The sequence below is a fragment of the Ictalurus punctatus genome, chromosome 9, assembly GCF_001660625.3.
Source record: "Ictalurus punctatus breed USDA103 chromosome 9, Coco_2.0, whole genome shotgun sequence".
Taxonomy (NCBI): Eukaryota; Metazoa; Chordata; class Actinopteri; order Siluriformes; family Ictaluridae; genus Ictalurus; species Ictalurus punctatus.
In genome coordinates, this window is record NC_030424.2 from 20,756,116 (window position 1) to 20,777,273 (window position 21,158).

Here is a 21,158-nt window from a genome sequence, read left to right on the forward strand (position 1 = left end):
AATCAAAAAGAAATACGGAAATGTTTTTGTTGTTAGATCCTGTTTTTAACTGGAGGTAGATATGTGGATGAAAAGAAAATTATTATAACGCTTGTATTCCCTAACGGATCATATTAACAACAAACTACTGAACTAAAATGGGTCAATGAAAACATGCTGTCACTGGTGGCCATTGAGTTGGAGCTTGTTAAACAGCTGAACTTTGACGATTTGGTGGATGAGTTTGTGAGGTGAAAAACTACCTTCTTTCAAGGGCTAGAATTCGTTCTAACACAGAGGTTACTCAAATACTCATAATAGACCTGTAATGCAGTACAATGCATTTTATTGTGCATGCTTTGGGTGCCAGACTCCAATGATTTGGTTAATGTGTGGCTGTGTGAAGGGAGCAGCCCTGCTTAGGATCCTGCCCAGAGTTACTAATCCATCCCTGGCTGAAACACAGATTCAATGATTTCAGTTGACTGAAGATGTCATAGGCTCTCTGAACCTTCAGGTGTGGTGAGCATGTGCCCTTTGTAGCCTCAGATTCCTGTTCTTGGCTGACAGGAGTGGAACCTGATGTGGTCTTCTGCTGTTGTAGCCCATCTACTTCAAGGTTTGACATGTTGGGCATATTCTTTTCAGCTCACCACAGTTATAAAGAGTTGTTCTTTGTGTTTGCCATTTTCCTCTGATCACTCTCATCAACAAGGCATTACCACATACCTGTATGACTACCGTTCACTGGATTTTCTTTGGGGGTTTTTTTGCGCCGTTCTGAGTAAATCCCAGTAGATCAGCAGGTTCTGAAAGGTTCAACCAACCAACCATGGTAAACATTAACTGAAGCTCTTGACCTGTATCTGCAGGATTTTATGCATTGCCTTGCTGCCACATGTCTGGCTGATTACATAACTGCATGAATGTTAAAGTGGTTTGTGAATGTATGTAGATACTGATATGTGCAGATACATGTACATTCACATGTTCCATATTTAGATCAAATCTCTGGAGCCTCTGCCTTTGTGTCTTGTGGTAGTTCATGTGTGTATGCAAGTCCATGCAACCAGTTAAGGTGGTCCAGCATCATCGCCGCTGTCTGCTCTGTCCTCCGAACAGGGACCCGGGAGTGTACACAAACAGCTACTCTACATCTGCTAGCTGATTAATCAAGGGCGATTCAGCAGTAACTGCAGCATACCAACTCCTTCCTGGCTAGTCCCTGTATATTTATTTAGAGCAAGCCATAGCCAGTCATGCTTGACCCAAAACTATCAGGAGCAACCATGGCTGCACCCGAGCATAAACAAAAAAATGCGTAATGAAGTAAGGAGAAGGGGGAGCGAGGGTAGGAAAGGGAAGGGGGGGGGGATTCTTAGAGATAAGGATCTGCAACTCTTGAACTCAGACAGAGAACAGAATATAGCTCTCCATGTCCTGCTGTTTATTTCTCCTCTGACATGGGAAGGGAAATCATTGACCTCTAAAGGATGGGGGGAGCCTCCATCCATCTTCTCCACTGAAGTCTTTTAGCTTGAGGGCATCAAGTCAATGTTTGTCCTGGAAACCTCCCTTCAATACATATTCCACTAATTAGAACTAGGGATAAATCATTGAAGCAGCTTAACGAGTGATGTCATCTTGACAAAAGAATATTAAGAAATTGTTCCTGGACATCACAGTAATAAATACGTCATGGATGAAGTGAGGCCAGTATTAAATAAAAGTACTCTTTTTTTCTTATTAATTAACATCGTTAAAGTAAAGTTGAGAAATTAGCTAATGTCTTAACCTAATTGCAATTGAAAGTAGTTTGTTATTTGAAACAACAACACACTCTATTGTGTAATAATGTCTATTCAGGTTCCCCGATGACCCAAGTTCTTTCATTCCCCCAATTATCTGCTCATGCTTGCTAGTCAAGTGCAACTACACAGATCAAATGAAGGGTCTGAACAACACTGTAAGTGGTCCTGCAAGAGTGTAAAGCATAAAGAGTAAAGATGAGGCCTCTGAAAAAGCTTATTGATCGCACATGAAGGTTAGGCAACAGTCAGAGTGCTGGGGCTCTTATGAGGCACTCCCGTGTGGCAGAGGCCAGGTCTATCATTAAAACTAAACTAAAAAAAAAAACAGAATAGAGACAGAGCAACATACGTAGACAAAGAGCCTAGTCTTGGTCAAGCTAGGAATACAGAAGTGATTTCTTATAAACCTGTATAACACCTCTCATGATTTCTGAAATGAGATAGCTAATAGACCATTCAGCAGCACAATCTGAAATTTTTAATCATTCCCAGTCTGAATTTCTAGTAAAAATGTAATACTTTTCCTCAGGCTGACTGCATTACATCTTATATAGGAGTGTACTTTAAGAGTGTATCATAATCTGAGAGTGTGTGTGAGAGAGAAAGACAGAGCAAGAGGAAAAAAAGAAAGAGAGGGAGAGAGATGTGCTATTTGAACATCACAGCTGGCTGCTTGGCTGTTTATTCATAGACCTGCAGGACCATGTCAGAACTATTCAAAGGCATTTTAAAGGCACGTCCTGAGTGAAGTTTATTTGCCTGTGTCAGTGTGTATGTGTGTACGTGTGTATGTGTGTGTGGCTCATCTACATGAGTCAGTGAGCAGGGTGGCAGGCGTACCACCTGGGCTGAATGCGCGTCCTGCTCAGCAGGCGTGAGCTCCTCTCTGGGCACAGCTTGTTGGGTTTTGACCCTTTCCCTAACCCTACGCACCCTGCAGATCACTGGCAGCGCTGACTGAGGAGCAGAGGGAGTCTGGCTCAGCAGGAGCACAGCAGCCACAGACAGAGGAGGAACGCAAACACAACAGTAAACAACAGCACCTTTTGGTTGGACTGCTGTCTGGCCTGGGAGCCCTGGAGTGTGATGGACAGACTGGTGTGAAGTCATGGCATCCGTGAACAAGGAGGATTCAACATCCTCACAAGTGTTAAAGACAGCTGTTAGAAACTGATGCCAAAACTTTTAAACAGAGCAGTCTCTGTCTGGCTAAAATTTGAAGAGAAATAAACCAGAAATAAAGTTAAAATCTGGATACCCCCAACGGAAAAACATTTAATAAAACTGCACTAAATGTCCATTCTGACTGTCGCACAGGAACATCATGGGCATTTTGATAGCTGGTATCAGATTACTAATTGGTTACTAATAGGTTTATTAGTAACCATACAGTAATCCATTTCTCTACAGCACGTACCTATACAACAACTCGATCAAAGCCTGACATTCACTGTGTGAGGAAATCACACTCATCTGGCAAGGTTTTAATCATTTTTAAGCACACTGACTGTTTTACGGCTACATTTCCAACACAATATGTTATAGGAAGAAAAATTCAATTTGGGTCACAATCAGATTCTTCAGAATTCAGCCACATCCAAGAGGTTTACCTAGACCGCCACTCAAATATTGACATCTAGCTATTTGCTCCACTATGTAATACACTGAAATGGAGCAAATCAGAATTCCTAGCAGCAATGACTATTCTCTAGTTGTGATGTCGACTATGTAAACGTACTTCTTACAGGCAATCGTTTTAAAAGTTATGCCTTTTTCCCCCCCCAGAAAATCAGAATAGCATCAATTACTACTGTGTAGCTATAATGTGTAAACTTTGTAAATGTATTCCTTAGTAGCTCCTGAAATGATGAAAGTGCAGTTCATGTGCACAATAGACTTGCGTATATAAAGTAACCATAATGTCTGATATATAGTTCTCTTTTTCATTAGTACCTTTCTTACTGTAGGTTGAAGGCTTCCATTCTAGTGCTGTTCTTCTTCTACTATTGATTTAAAATAATTTAATGTGCTCTACTGGCCACCACATCATATAGCAACTGGCCAAAGGTACCCTTTACAGTTAAACTGCAACAGGTTGCATCCTAAGGTCCTCCAGGCCAGAAAGAATACTTATAAATGCTAAGACAGGGGTTTCTAAACTAGGGGTCATGACATCACGTGAGGTTAACAAATGATCTCATAAGAGAAACTCATCTCCTCTTTCGTTTCATTCAATTATTTTGCAGATTAATAATAGAAATATCAACGATGGAATTTCTGATTTATGTGCTGATATTTTGAACATTTCAATTAATATGTACACACTGCACTAGTGTAATGTCTCAAATCACATACTTAGGCTATGTACTATTCTAGACTTTTATTGAGTACTAAGACTAACCAGTTATCTTATTATAGTTTGTGTTTGAATTTTAAAAACTTCTCATGAAAGGTCTGTTTTGCATACCAGCGTTCTGGATTTTCTAGATTAGTAAAATCCTTTTGAATATTAGATCAGAGTTCTCAATTTGAGATGCAACCCATAACAACAATCATGATGAAAGCATAAAGTTTTAAGAGAGACAGAGCTTGTCGCTGTGCATTAATGGACTGGGATGTTCGGTCTGCTTCATATTGGGCTGGATCACACCACCCCGGCATGGATTGTCTTATAATAACACACCCCTTCCCTCTAGACTGGTACTGGGGAAGTGTAAGGAATATTGCTTTGGTTTTAAGTCACTTACATAATAATAAATAATAATTGACATAATAAAGTGTTCAAATGTTACATTATAAATCTGGAATTTAAAAAAAAATCAAGTGCTCAAGGCTTGGGGTCTGAGAAAACCCATAATGTCCATTTGGGGTCATTTGCCCAAAATGTTTGAGACGTCCAAGAGCTCTTACATGCTGAAATTACATGCTTTTTTTTTTTTTTAGCAGCACTAATATATCTTCAAGTAAAACCTCATAAATGATGACAGTATTATGTATAAGAACTATGTCAAATATGTCCCTGAAATATTGCCCACCAAATATTTGAAAGGAGTCATATTTAAATGTATACCATATGGTGTAATATGTGTTTTTGGTACTTATGCTAATCTAGAAAATCCACATCACCGAAGGAATTTCAAAACCAGATTATCACTGCTTTTTAAACGTGCTGATGATATTAAGTCTACAGAGAAAACGTTCAAATGTTAATACTAGGAGACAGCTTCTGCTAACAAAAGTAAAATAAATGCAGGTCTTTTGACATTACTGTTTCTACTGATTTTGAGGTCGACATGTCAGTTGCATCAGAATGCTCCATTTTTATTATTTTTTTATTCTTGACAAACCTATAAAAATGCATTATTAATCTCACAATGCCTAGAGAGGTATTATTATGTTAACCTTGAGGCATAAGTACTTGACATTTTAACAAATCCAAACTTTTTTTTTTTTTCTGAAGTGTGGATTGTCAGCAGTGGGGTTACAGAAGAGAAGAGGAAAGGCAACATTAAGAAAGGACACAGCTTTCAGTAGACAGAGACGGAGGGAAGACTTCATGAAGTCACTCGATGATCTCCTGTCAGTGTTAAGTAGACAGGTGCTTATAGTTAACACCAACCTAATATATGTATGCATATTTATGACTTTTCTTTTTAAAACATTTCATTTTAATGTCAGACCTGACACCCTTGGGAAGCCTATGACTTTCTTTAAAAAAAAAAAAAAAAAGAATGAATAAAACTCCATTTTAAAATCCTTGTTTTTCTACTTTTTTGGAGAATTTATATATATATATATATATATATATATATATATATATATATATATATATATATATATATATAAAAACACACACACACACACACACACACACACACACACACACAGACACACGCATATATATATATATATATATATATATATATATATATATATATATATATATATATATATATATATATAAATATCTTGTAAATCTTGCTCTGCCCACTCTGTGTGTGTCGGTACTACAAAAAGTGTGGTCAGAAATTGTTCCATGCTTTCATAATGGGAAATGGGAAAGCTCAGGAGTAGTGAGTGAGGAGAGCTGCTGCATCTCATCACAAAGGAGGAGGGAAATGACTTTATAGTCTCTAAAGACTAAAACGCTGATTACTCCCTAAGTCTGCCTCTCGCTTTGGCGACCAGCTCCTCACTTCCCATGGAATCTTGGCCCAGGTTTGTGAGTCAAAAAAGAAGATGGAGGTGAGTGAGAGGGGGTTGAGACATGAAATGGATGAACTGAGGCAAGTTTTTTTTTACATATGAGCACATTTCTGGAATTCTGAATCTGAAGTTGAGCCTTACTCAAGTCAATCTCAATTTGTCTGAAAACGAAGTGGAAAAAATGAAGTGCTAAAAGCATGCAGGATGTCCAATCATTTGTCATCACCGTTCAGACACTTTAATGTGAACTTGAGAAAATGGACAAGGGAAATGAAATACAATATAACAAAACAAATCTAAATGTAAGAGCAATAATTTGCCTGTAAACTAGCCGAAAAAAGTCTTCAGATTTAATTTACTGCAACAATGTCCCCTAATAATGTAAGTAAATATCATCCATCCATCCATCCTTCCACCCATCCATTCATTTTCTGTACTGCTGATCCTAGGCAGGGTCACAGGGAGCCTGGAGGGGGACTCGGGGCACAAGGTGGAAGATATGCTGGAGCCCTCACAGGGCGACAATCACACACTAAGGACAATTTAGAGATGATAATCAGCCTACAACACATGTCTTTAGACTGAGAAAGAAACCCCTGAAGCACGGGGAGAACATGCAAGCTCCACGCACACAGAGCAGAAGTGGGATTCGCACCCCCAACACTAGAGGTGTGAAGCAAATGTGCTAACCTCTAAGCCACCATGTCTCCCTAAGTAAATGGCTTTTCCATGTTGACCTTTCTTGATACTAAAAGTTTCAGATCTGCAACACTTTCTAAGACTCAAAGCATTCTTCATTACTGCCCCTTATTGTTCTTTTGGTCCAGTCCAGTTTGATATGTTTTGTATTGTACTGGGCAGAACTTTTGATCCCTGTGTATTCTGAAAAAAATCGATAGCTTCTTATGTACAGACGTGTCAGTCATGAAAGCATCAACTGTGCTGAGAGTTATGGAAGTGATTGGCATGAATAAACCAGAGGATCCAGAAACCATAACCTTCAGATGAGTTACAATATGCCATAAAACTTCTGCACACCGACTTTTAAATCCAACACTATGGGGGGAAAAAAAAATACCTTTAAAATGATCTGCAGATATGTGGCTTAGTAATGGCGCATTATACTTTATGTTTAGTATCATTGGAAGTAACGATATCATCATGCATGAAAGATCAAAAGGATTTTTGTTAAGTATCGGCCGGTTGTTATTGTTGAACAAGTCAAACGTGTTAAATTATCCACTGAAGTGAAAACTTAGGAGAGCCACAAGCCAATGCCCTTCATTTATGCTCCTATCTTAATTAGATTCTGGCTGTGTTTCTGTTTACCTCTTGCGCTCTGTCTTCCCTGACTCCCGGAGCATAGCCATTAGCAGTGGGAGAGTGTGTGGAGGTGAGAGGTGGACATGAGGGTGGGGAGCGGCTGTGTGTGACAGGCCCAGGCCTTTTGGACTCATCGCTCAGGGAACAGATGTTGGTGGAGACGGCGTGATTATGGCAGCGGCTGTGGCGGAACAGGGACGTGGTGGTACTGTGCACACTGAGCGCGGGCTTGGTAGATGGATGCTGTTAATTACATGCCTTCCCCAAGGAGGAAGATGACATGAGCCCGCCACTCTGCACAATCGCAGGGGTATAATTAAAGCTCCAGTAACAGTTGTTAATAGGCCAGAAGATAGAAGTGTTAGCACAAGGAGGGGGATGTTGTTAGAGGAGGGGGAATATTCGTCCCTCTCCACTGTCTGCTTTCCTCTCTGCCAGGACCTTCCCGAAAGGCATTGGGAACATTCCGAGAAAATTTTAATGGGCTGGACCAGGGGAAGGACAGAGTATTTGAGTGGCTAAGTTGGGGCACTGGGGATGAAAACAGGAGGAGGTCCTATAGGAATGACCTTGATGGTATAACTATGTTCTAGCTGCTGACTTGGCTTTTTAAACTCTGCGCTGTGATATAAAATAAAAAGAAGCCTCTATGTCGATTTAAAAAAATTCTCCCTGATACATTTTAGAGGTGTCAAGAACTGTATCTTTAGAGCAATACAGCTCTGGACACATAACAATTCCAAAAGGTATTTCAGCCCCGATGCGAAGCACTAAGTGCAGTATTCTAGCCAGGTGACAGGCACTTTCTTGTCCCTCTCATCAACTAGTGATGGAGAGTGCCCATGGGCAGCATTTAAAAGCCCCCCACACAGCCTCCTGTGTCAGCACACATCACAGCAGCCTTTTTAGCAGCACAAAGCCCTCCGACAACCCCTCAAGCACATCTTGATGCTCTCTTTGTGCTACTGGTATTATCAGAAAACGCACATGTCTGACTCTCAATCTCCTCTCGCCCACCTTATGCATTTTTCTGGGTGAATACATGGAGGATGGGTAAAAATTCCCAGACCACAAAAGAAACTGTTGGCAGGCTTTCTAAGAGTTCGAAGCACCAGGAGTGTGCTCGGTTCCCTTCATTAACACTTACGTCTGCTCGACTGATTTCTAAAACTAACTGCATTTTTGCACTAAAAGCTGGTGCAAAATCAATCTGAGCATGATGGGCTGCACAGGTTGCCCACATAAAATGTCATTAGGCTCCATGGCAAACTGGAGGAAAAGGGCAAAGCAGATCGTGGCTGGCTGTAAGTGTGGGGTATGTCACATTGGCCTTCTAATTACTGCTGGAGTCGTTACAGTGTGCAGTGAGACGGAGAGACAGAGGACTATCACAGCAGAGATAATGTCTAACTTTGCCACTCAGTCCTGTCTTCCATTGCAGAGGGGAGTCCCACTGAGAATTACCGACGCTGCGTGTGACACTGAATACCCACCCAGATAAATGGAGGGGTTTTGGCAGGACATATTTTTAGCATTAACTCACTGACCCAAAAAATGATGTCCACAAAATGAGATCCCTCTGGATATTTAAGGAGAAGTGACTGTTTCCTTGTATCTTTTGGCTGTGTATCACAGAAAAGATTCACAATCTATCAATTGCTGTATTTCAGTTTGAGAAAGACTGGGATGTTATTTCTCAGGGTCGATTATGTGTATAACTGCACCAAGCTACAGAAAAAAGGGCAGAGTCTTACTGTTTCAGCTGTGATCATTCATCACCATCAATTACTTTCCACTCAGCTCAAGCAATTCATTGCAGGTCATATGAGCATTACTCAGATGACCATCATAATGTTTAATTTGAAGGCTCTCCAATCACCATTAATCAGCATTAATTCCTGGGAAAGCAGTATTCTATCTTCATATCTTTAGAGCACTTCCTTGGTAGAATAGAAAGCTGCTGAGTATTCATCTTTTTTTTTTCTTTTCTAAATGTAGATCATGAAAGTTTGTAAAGATATTCTCTCCTCTCCTCTTGCACCTTCTTTGTGTGTGTGTTTTTTTCATGACTTATTTACTCATTTCTTGAAGCAACGTTATGTATATTTGATGAACCTGGGAGTTTTCCCAGGTTCTTACCAAAGGCTGAAGTGCAAGCTAGGGTAGGAAGTATTGGACCTAATAACATTTCATTGGCGTGAGGGAATGCAGGTCCAGATTGCAATGAACTCAAGAGAAGAAATAGTCAATAGACCAGCAACAAAACAGAAACATAAGTATGATTTTTTTTCCCCACTCCCAGGATCAGCATCAGCAGCAGACAGCTATGGCCAGAGAACTGTACTTTGATAAAAATCCATGTAAAGGTTCATGCTATATATATGGGGGTCTATCTAATAGTCACAACACATAATACGGTTGTGCCATATCACCCAATTATGAGCTTGACAAATAGTATTGATAGCGTACTAGGTGTATCAATTACTGGACAGATGTCTGCTGAATGTAAATAAACAGTGAGTCCTGTTAAAATGTGCAGCCATATTCCTTGTGACACAATGCACCTAAACTAATTTGACCTCCTTTTGTTTGCACTAATTTGGACAAATCAATACCAGATCTCTCCCTGAGCTGTCACACGTTGCTCAGTCAATAGGAATAATGATCGATAAGTGTTCTCCAATGTGCCGGATTTGCCCTGAAGATCCATGCTGAATGAGGCTAATCAGTTTACGTTGCAGGGGTGAGGTGTGAAGGGACTGAAGATGCCTTGCTGTGGTTACAGAGAGCATGTTAGAGACAGAGATCCCACAGGCTCACTGGAGCTCCTGCATGAAGAGTCATACTGGGGTTGGGGGGCGGAGGGGGGGGGGGGGGGGGTGCGGTATTTGGACAGAGCCTGCTCAGTGCTGCAGGTTCTCTATTCAAGGACAATACCGCTATTCACAGTTATTTACACTGAGCTCCAGGCTTGTTCTGACCCACTGATCCACTATAATGTGCCTATTTTCTTGCACACTGTTTAACAGTTTGATGTTTTATGTACCATATGGTGACTTATTCTTGAACCCTTCCATGAACTACATATGTGTCTAAGAGTACTTAAATAAATTATTTGCATTGCACAGTCAAGTCCAAAGCTATTAGCTACTTGCTTAGCTTGCTTCTAAAATGCTGTCATAAAATCATCTCTTCTAAAACAAAAAATGCAAAAAAATTTCCTCTATTTTTTTTTTTTGCAACAAATGTTATTTTAATAATGGCTTTCAGTCTCCAGGACCTCAACTGTTGTTTTTGTCTTTGTCCATCTCCCATTAGAAACATAAGCAGGGTTGGGAGGGTTACTTTAAAAATGTATTCTGTTACAGTTACAAATTACTTCATAAAAAATGTCATGAGTAACATAATCCAAGCATCACAATATGAAAATACTGTAATCTGATTATTTTTGGATTACTTCAGGGCCACAAATGTAAATAAATTCAAGAGAAATGCAATATGATCTAAAAGAGTTTTATTTAGAGCTTATTTTAGCACTTAAATTAATGAATTAATTAATTAAATCAAAGCTCACTGCCCCTGATGTGGATAATAGAACATTACAAAAGCTAGGGTGACCATGATCTCGTTTACCAAAAAGAGGACTCTTTTTTTTCCTTTTTTTGGGGGGGGGGGGGGGGGGGGCAGGCATTGGGAGTGAGGTCATAATAGCGCTCAAAACAGTGTTACTATGAATGCAGATTTTAATACACTGAAAAAGACACACTATTAGCATCATATATATATATATATATATATATATATATATATATATATATATATATATATATATATATATATATATATATATATATAAATAAAATTGGTTCCCTACACAGATACATTACATCACTACATTGTCAATAACTGTTTGATGGCGTACACAACAACGCTTCACCTTCACACGTTTGCTGAGAGTAGGCTAATGGTTGAGAGGCAGGAATTTGGCCAGTAGATGCTGCAAGCCTTTTATAATCGACCAATTGGTGTGCGAGAAGGCAGGAATTACAAAGGGGTTAAATAAATGCAAATATGCGCACACATGTTGCAGTATTAGACCCTATGCACATCATAATGAAACTAAAGCCGAATCCTGGACATTTCCTCAAATTTAGAAATCCGGGCCGGACGCTTTGTGCAAAATTTATTTGCGCATGCACCAGGACGTTGCTCATGTGAGTTACGGCTGGTAAGAGAGAACCAGAACTATAATCAAGCAGCTGTCTATATTGTGTTACGTCAAAAGATTCATTTCTTTGGTTTTAAATGAAAAACAATTGCAGTCCTTATACTGTAGTATTCCCTTTTTTTTCTTTTACAAAATGCATCTGTAATCTGATTCGTTCGTAATGCCGTTACATGTATTCCGTTACTCCCCAAGCCTGAACATGAGGGTGCACACATGTAAAATCCCTCTGTCACTCATCCCCATGGGGAAAACCAAAGAGATTTAAATGGTGAGGTAACAAATATAAAATAGTACATAATACTATCAAAGTACATAAATAGTTGCGAAAGTTTGTAACAGTTAGACATTTGCTTGGTGGTCAAAAAGAACCCAAAGATTCCAAAAGAGGTTTAGAATTGCGCAGATTAGTTTATTCTTGGGTTTTTAAGTCCACCTTCATGATAACAGGCTGTTTAGAATAGCTGCAAAAAAAGAAGACATTCCTGAGAACATTACAAAAAAATACAGCAAGTGAACTTTTGGGATGTTTCCTGAACAAATGGAAGTATAATTTGTGTTTTATTTGTGTGTTAACACTATGGGCAAAAAATTGACTGTAAACATGTCAAATATGGTGGCGATCATTGATGCTGTTTTGCAGATAGTGGTCCAGAGATAATTGGTGATGTGGTGTTGCAGCTGACAGCATTGCTGCCTCCGGTTCCTCCAGTCCTCAGTTTGATCCCGAACTTGGGTCTGCATGGAATTTCTCTTCCTGTTTGCCCCGTGTCAGTATGGGTTTACTCCGGGTTCACCGGGTTCTTCCACGCTCTGAAAAACATGCACCTTAAGTGGATTGGCTAGGATAAATTGCCCCTAAGTGTGAATGAGTGTGTGAGTGTGTGTGTTCATGGTGTCCTGTAATGGACTGACATCCCATTCAGGACGTATTAACACCTAACGCTCAGTGTTCCCAGGCCTTCCACAGTGACCCTGACCAGGATAAAGTGGTCCAGAGGCTCTTGGGAAGATTGACAGTGACCACTAAGTAGCAGGACATTTTAACTCATCATCATACATCTAAGTCAACATAGAAATGGTTGGAGGATGCAAAATCAGTGAAACCCAGAGGCCATCTCAGTCTTTGAGATGTCTCTGGATTGGACCTGTGGTCTGAATTGAAGAGGGCGTCCCCATGCACAAACGTAAAGTATATAAAGTACCTTGAAATGTTTTGCTTGGAGGAACGGACCAAAATACCTCCAACCAAGATGTTTCCAACCTTGTTAGACATTCCAGGAAGAGACTTAGTGCTGTTACTTTGTCCAGGAGCGGTTTCACTAATATTAACCGCTAACTTCAAGACATTTTTAAAACTTTTGTGTTAAAACTATATAATTCATAAGTGAGATGCCGAAGCTGCAACACTGTTATTATAGTACTATAGCAATATTCTGAAACTTCCATGTGGCTTTTTAAAAAAATTATTTTTACATTAGCTGGAATCAGTTAACCCTCATTAATTATCACAATGTATCACAAATGTGACCTCACTTTGTTAACAGTGCACAACACCTCCAATTAAACATGACAGTATCACTTCGACCACCCATGTATGTGTACCTCCACCCAAAAGCTGAATATCTAAGTCATGCAGAGAAACTAATCCGACCCTGCCATATGGACAGGTGGAATATAGGGTCTGTGTGGCAAATAAACCTAAGGGATGATAGAGAGAGACAGAGATAGAGAGAGAGAGAGAGAGAGAGAGAGAGAGAGAGAGAGAGAGAGAGAGAGAGAGAGAGAGCGATGACCTTTTCAAAGAGCTTGATCTAGGACCATGGTAGACTTTATTTATAGAAGGTATTTATAGGAACGATTTTCCTGAGGTTAGGCTGAACGAGATGCCACTTCTCATTACCAGCAGGTTCCTCCATGCACCTCATTTTACAGCTGGCTGAGCTCAGGCAGAAGGAGCCAGAGCAGCTGGGCCCGGGTCACCAGCAAAATCTTGCAGGCCACTACTTAACACGGTGTGTGTGTCAGACCTCTAGAGGTTTAAAACTCTGGGTTATAGGTCCCTTTCTTTGAAGAGCTGTTTGACTGGTAGTTGTTACTATACATGTACAGCTCCTGGCTGAGCCTCAGCACGTCCACTGTCTCACCCTGGGCCAATATGCATTGTCCTTCACATGCACCAGACTTGTGCAAGATACTTGTTACTACTGACCGTGAAAGTGTGTAATACTACAACACACACACACACACACACACACACTACTCCCTCAGTACCTCCCAGGCCCTGTGTGTTGCTTCATCATTGAAGCAATAAGTCACCCTGGCAAAGCACCTCAGGCCCTTGCACAGGCCTTGCAGCCTCAGCATGGAGTCATCACAGCCCAGGGACACCGGGAGGGAATGTCAAATCAAAGACATAGCCAGACAAAGCTGCAGCTAAGTGCTAACAGCTCTGTAATAACACAAAGCCAGCAATCTACAGCACAGTGTACAGCGCAGAATAGAACTGGAAGAGGCTACAGAAATGCATATATATATATATATATATATATATATATATATATATATATATATATATATATATATATATATATATGATCGGTGTAACTTGTTAGCATTTTTGTCCTCTGGGAGACATGTAACTATCTTATTTAGCGTCTGAAGGGCAGTACTAAATGTAAAAAAAAAAAAAAGATCTTTAAACAAAATAATAACAATTTACACCGATCATCCTGTTCAAAAGTTTGCATCCCCCTGGCTCTTAATGTATCGTGTTACCTTCTTGAGCATCAGTGAATGTTTGCACCTTTAGTAATAGTTGTCCCTCAGATGTCCTCAGTATGAAAATATGGATCTCAACATCATATAGTCACGGTTGGAAAGGGGTCAAATATGCAGAATAAGCTGGAAAAGTAAAGAATGTGCTAACCCTAATCCTGGAGGATTTTTCTGAAGAACAGTAGGGAGTTCAACTGTTCAGGACAAACAAGGGACTCGTAAACAACTATCACAAAACAAAAAAACAGTTATGGATCATCCAGGTAACGACACACAGGATTAAGAATCAAGGATATGTCAAATTCTGAATGGGGTAATTTTTTATAAATTCAGCTATTATCTTGTCTTGTGGAGTATATGTAAATATCTGTTATGTGAAACAGCTTATTCAGGACAATACTAAATAAAAAACAACATGAGATTTTTATAGTATTAAGATTTAACAGATTCTGCAAGGGGTATGCAAACTTTTGGGCACAACTGTGTATGTATGCATGTATGTATGTATATATACAATTTATAGTGTGATTATTTCAGTATCAAGTAGTTTCTGGTGAGAATCACTCTTACAGATATCCCTACAGATATTTTTTTTCTAGCCAGCCATAGTCCTCATTTAAAATCCCCAAACGGCATCAGATCCTGAAAAAGCTGTCCTCCATCATTCAGATGAGACCGTGACTATTTCGCCACTTCTCCATCTGCATGCATTCATCAGCAGTGCAAATTGACAGACATGGAGATCAAAAACTTCAAATTTAGCCAGCAGCGTGGACATCCCTCACGTCCTGCACGGAGTGGTAATCTGCTCTGCATCCGATCCCACTGGAACCTTTGTCTTCCAAAGGGATTTCGAGGGATTGATGCTGCCAGATCTACTGAGTGCGACGAACAAATCATTCCAAGGTAGGTGTCAGATACGTATGTCTTCCCTTCCATAACTGCCATTTTTTGTGAGAGCTCTGTCTGTATAATGCTAGCTATTGCCTGGACTTGGGACATGTGATACTTTTTGCTCGTACTTACAGCCAGGTTGGAGAAGAGAGGCACAAATTCAATACATTATATTCAATATACGTCCAGCCATTTGCTAATAATTCAGAGGGCTGTCACGTCAGTTGGAAACACTAAGATGAGTTTGGTATCAACTGCGTTTTCATTTGCGCTCCTCATTTTTCCGACTGAGCATGCTCTCCTGTCAGGTGAGACCCCATTAGACGAGAGAACTGACAGTGCAGTAGTAATGACCAGAGATAGAAGGTGGGGGCCACAAATGTTTAGCAAACGCACCGGAAGTGGTCACAAGGGAACATCTGACCTTTTCTAGGACAAAGACAGATCCAAGCACACGGCCTGCCTGTACCACCAGTTTGAATGAGAGGAATAAGCCCTGTCTTCCATCAACATCCCACATGGGAACTACTGAATTACTAATGCGAGAGTTACATTAATAAAATTTGTTTCAGTCCTGTCCCGAGGCTGACTGCTCCGCTCTGTTTTGCGGTTGGCTCCGAGCCCATATCCATCGTAGAGGTTTTGAAATATTACAGTAGAATTGTGGCTCAACTGTCTGTAGCAATTTCCCCCAGGTTTGCTACAATATAATTCTATGGGAGACCACATCCAAATCTTCCATAAGCACCAAGCTCTTTTTTTTTTTTTTTATCATCTTCGAAGGCCACATCATCTCCACAGCGTGAGCAGAACAGCAGCTGTCAGAACGGCCTGCTCTCAATCCTCATCATTAACTACTTGCTGGCTTTCTGATTGGCTCCTTTGTTCTCCGGTAAGGATTTAATTCCCTCCAGTCTGCAAGGCTTAATGACATTACAGACAAACTTTTTTTCCCCCACTGCTAGTTAATAAAAATCTTGGCAAACACATAGGATGAGATTTAGCTTGAAAACGCGATATAATCAGGAAGTGGTACGGTACGTCTGAAACCGGAGATGTTGCATACGTGCACATCGCTTTCTATTGGTAAGATCAACATGTACACATATATCCACAGCAGTCGTACTACCGCTCATAGGTGAAGGTTTCCTCTTCCAAACCACCAGCATCACAAGCTCCCTGCAGCACTGTTTCAGTCTACTTGTCTGTCTGTCTGTCTGTCTGTCTGTCTGACATCATGCATACTCTGATCTCCATGCACGGTGAAAGGATATGACAGCTTCATTTTAGCCTGTCAGACCTCTGAAAAGCATTTTCCCCCTCGAACTGACAGCAATCTAGCATTTGCAAATTAGCAGAAACATTAACCTTTAGTGTGAGTCTAATGTGTTCTGAATGGAGTGTATTAACTTTTATTTGATAATGTCATTTTTTGTTGTTGTTGCTGTTACAAAAAAAAAAAAAATCAAGACTATTTTCCTTCCATTGCATTCCATTTCAATATTTCATTCTATTGACAAAACACATCTAACTCATCGGCGTCCTTATTGAGTTTGCTTTGAAGTATTTTCCTCTGCACTCTCAATGAGTCACTATTAGCCTCGACATGTATTAAAGAAGAACACAGAGGTTTGCACTTTTTAAATGTCATTTTTATCTCAAGCTACTCTGCTGGTGTGAAAACAGTTATGACATGGAAAATAACAGTTGCGAAGAAATATGAATAGTAAAACACAACCTATATGAGTTCGGAGTCGCGAGCGCGTCCCCGTACGAGATGAAGGTAAGACTTGAAGTGTGCGTCTACAGAGAGGAGAACAGCCTTGACACATATTTGCAAAGCAGCTTGTCATGTGAAACAGTTGCTTTAATATTTGTGGCCATTACACTAATTAGGCAAAAGCACACAGATGGTGCTGTTTCACAAACGCTCAGACTGAGAATCAAAATGTCATCACTGCCAACATTAGACATGCAGAAAAAAAAATCCTGACAAATCTTTCCTCACTCCCATCAGTTTTACTTTCCTTTTTTTTCTTTTCTTTTTTTAATGGAAACCAACATGAAAAGGCGGCAAGCCGTTGATGAAAACGAAGGGTATTTAGCAGTGAAACAATGGTACTTGGGTACCATATGCCGCTCTTTAAATGCTGTAAGACAGCTGCAAAAGCCAAGTGTTCCTGGAGATTGGCCAGGTCCCAGAAGAAGATTTCCACTCAGTTGAAAATGTTTCCAGCTATCAGGAAGAAGCCACTTTTCATAGACTTGCTTCCAGATGCAGGCCCGTTCGCTCTCTTAAGATGAGAGCAGTGTCTGTGCTAGTCAGAGGGAATGTGACACAGACAGCACACACAAACGCACACGGAAATATAAAAAAATATACTGTGGTGACTATGTGACAATGTGAATTTCAATGTGCATGTGTGAAGGTCCTACAAGTTCAGCTCAAGGGTTTTGCTAGTTTACTCTTCTCTAATCTCACCTCGGCTCTTCCCCTCGCTAAACACTTTATTCAGCTGGACAAACCCTCTATGATTATTGTGCTCTTCAGCAGGCTATTAGGACCAGCATTACTGAGCCTCTTGCCTGCTTTCAAGTCAAGATGAAATAAAGTTGTTTCTGTGTCTGTTGTCATGACCGCAAGAGCTTTAAGAGAAAAAATGTTTCTCCAATATACACACACACACACACACACACACACACACACACACACACACATATATATATATATATATATATATATATATATATATATATATATATATATATATATATATTGCTGTCAATAAGCTATTCCACATAACAGACGTTTACATACAGTATACAAAATGCAATAACAACCGAATTTACACAAATTAACCAGTTCAAAACACACCCTTGATTCTTAATACTGTGTGATATTACCCAGATGACAGTCAACTACAGACAAAGACTTATGTTTTATGTTTCCTGATAGTTGTTCAGGAGTCCCCTCTTACTCACAGTTCTTCAGAAAAATCCTCCAGGTCCTATACATTCTTTGCTTTTCCAGCTTATTCTGCATATTTGACCCCTTTCCAACAGTGAATGAGCTGTTACTATAAAAATGCTAATATATTGAAAAGAGTGTATTAATATGATTGTATTAATATGATGTATTAATGTGATTTGACATCTTTTGACATCCATCTTTTCACACCAAGGAACTGAGGCACTCGGTCATATATATATATATATACATATACATACACACACACACACACATACATACATACACAAATATATTATATATATATATAGGCTACAAAAATGCATATATATGTATGTATACTAATATATATATATATATATATATATATATATATATATATATATATATATATATATATATGCATTTCTGTAGCCTCTTCCAGTTCTATTCTGCGCTCTACACAGGATGATTGGTGTAAATTTTGGCTGACTTTTTTTCTGTTATGTGAAATAGTTTATCAGGGCAGTACTAAATAAAAAACTAAATGAAATTTTTAATATAAATTATTGAAATTAGCATTCTGACATTTTGCAGATTCAGCAAGGCATATGTAAAACTATGACCTCAACTGTGTGTGTGTGTGTGTGTGTGTATATATATATATATATATATATATATATATATATATATATATATATATATAGATAGATAGATAGATAGATAGATAGATAGATATAGATATATATACACACACAATATTAAAAGTAACAGTCAGTATCTCTGGCCTCCAGCTGCTTTAAGTACTACAGTGCACCTCATCCACATGGACTGCACCAGATTTGTCAGTTCTTGCTGTGAAATGTTGCTCCACTCTTCCACCAAGGCATTTGCAAGTTCTCGATCACGTCTGGGGGACACACAGGGTTATATGTAACTATGACCTTAATCGCCTACCGCCTGTGAACTGTTCGTGTCTTAAGGACTGTTCCACAGGTGCATGTGCAATAATAGTTTATGGTTCATTGAACAAGCATGAAAAACATTGTTTAAACCCTTTACAATAAAGATCTGTAAAGCTTATAGCTGTAGTATATATATATCTCCCCAGAATTACTTTAATAATTTGGCATTCAGTGAGATCTCTACTGATACATATTCTGTCTTATTTTCTCCTTAAACCTGTCAACAGTATAAAAGATATATAAGAACCAAACTGAAGAACTGTATCCTGAGCTCTGATGGATGATTATTTTCTAGTTTTTTTTTTGTTGTTGTTGTTGTTTTTTTATAACACTAATATGAGCTTATGCATGTTGTCAGAGCCTTTCCAGAGAAGTGAGACATTTTCAATAACGGTGTGTTGCCCGTGGCAGGGATTAGCAATAAGCTGGGAACTATTTGTGGATGTTAGACAGCAGACCTGGCCATGTCTGCGGGGCTTCAACTCACCTGAGTGAGAGTGTGTGTGTTTGTGCATGTATAATCCTTCTGTGCAACAGCCACGTCGTCATGGTACGTAAATTTGTGGTTTACCGTGAGGCACTGCACGTTAATAAGATGATAAGTTAATAGATGTGAACTCATCACCACAAATTGGCAGAGAAATTCCCTGGCAATAAGAACTGAGAAAATAATGCTCACAAAGTAATGGAGGATTAATGCTGCTAATAAAACACAACACCACCTGGATTATCAGAGTAATAATCCCATTTTAGCTCTGGGAAGACGTGAGAGCATGTCTTTGCGTGTCGTGCCACAGGCGTTTCAGTCGAGGCAGGTATTTTGTTTGTTGCCGAAATTCTTGCGGTTAGAAATTTGATAGTGCAAAGGCCACGTTCAAAGGTCTGAAATGTTCAGAAATACACATCTTAGAGTAAGAAAAGTGATTGTTCAGAAACCTTAAAAAAAATAAAAATAAGCGTGTTTTAGTTTTTAAGCCTTTCTTTAAATTATTAGGATGTTTTCTTTGAAGAAAGAAGAAGAGCGAACATTACTGAGATCAGGAATAGTAAGTGGAAATGTTTTTACAAGACACTATATCCTGAGATTTATTTTGCTCACCTTAAAGCTGATAAAGAACACACAGACAATAATATAATCTCTACATCTGCAAATTCAGATTACTCATATTATATATTATTCGAAAGACTGATAGACTATATAAAAAAGATCGAGAAGAAAAATGACAAAATATCCTGCATGATAGTGCAGTCAGTGTTGTAGATGTAATGACAAAAAGCATGATTTCCATGTCATAATTATTGTATTGTCATTATGCACATCTCTAATTGTCACTCTCTGGTAATCCTAGTCATAGTAATTACCGATCCCCACCCGCCTTATTTATTTATTTATTTATTTATTACATATCTGACCTCCTTGAAGTTGGCATACAAAAAAAAAACAAAAACGCATTAAATAAAAACGTTTGTGGTAGTTTGGTTTTTTGAGCTATTATAGTGTTATTAATAGTGTTGTATTTGTATAGCATGTTTAACAATAGACATTGTCACAAAGCATCAATTTTCACAAATAATAAGTTGCTATAACAAGTTGCTATAATAAGTTGCTATTAACAACATCTATACGATTCGTACCCGTGTGAACCTGTGCATTGTGTTGTCGGCACTGTCTTTTTTAATTGATCACTCCTGTTTGTTTGAAAACAAGCAGAAGAGGATGCAGTCGTGCTCCTGGCCACTCTGAACCGTGCTCTCTGTTCTTACGTCCAGAGAACGTGTTTCCTTTCAAAGGGAATCAGGCCCCTATCAGATTTGTTCCTCTGAGCTTTAATGAAAGGGCTCGGTTAGCCTGCGCTCATGATTATCCTATGAGTATTGACTTTGGCCTACAGTCATGAACAGATAAAATGGTGTGAGGCCTTGTCCTAAGTGATTACTCAGAATTACAAATCACTTCGCAAGTAACTTTACCCAGCCTGTCTTCCTGGCACCCTGGACTCATACGGCTGCCAAACGCCTGCTGCACACAT

General features: G+C 39.3%; 1 long non-coding RNA gene across 1 annotated transcript in view; it reads right to left on the reverse strand.

Annotated features, from left to right (window-relative positions):
* Positions 1-11,193: 11,193 nt before the first annotated feature.
* LOC108270411 (uncharacterized) overlaps positions 11,194-21,158 on the reverse strand; it is an 84,322-nt gene continuing 74,357 nt past the window's right edge. Inside the window, exon 5 of the long non-coding RNA XR_006983072.2 lies at positions 11,194-12,357. This is a non-coding gene — a long non-coding RNA (uncharacterized LOC108270411). The remainder of the gene's footprint in view (positions 12,358-21,158) is intronic.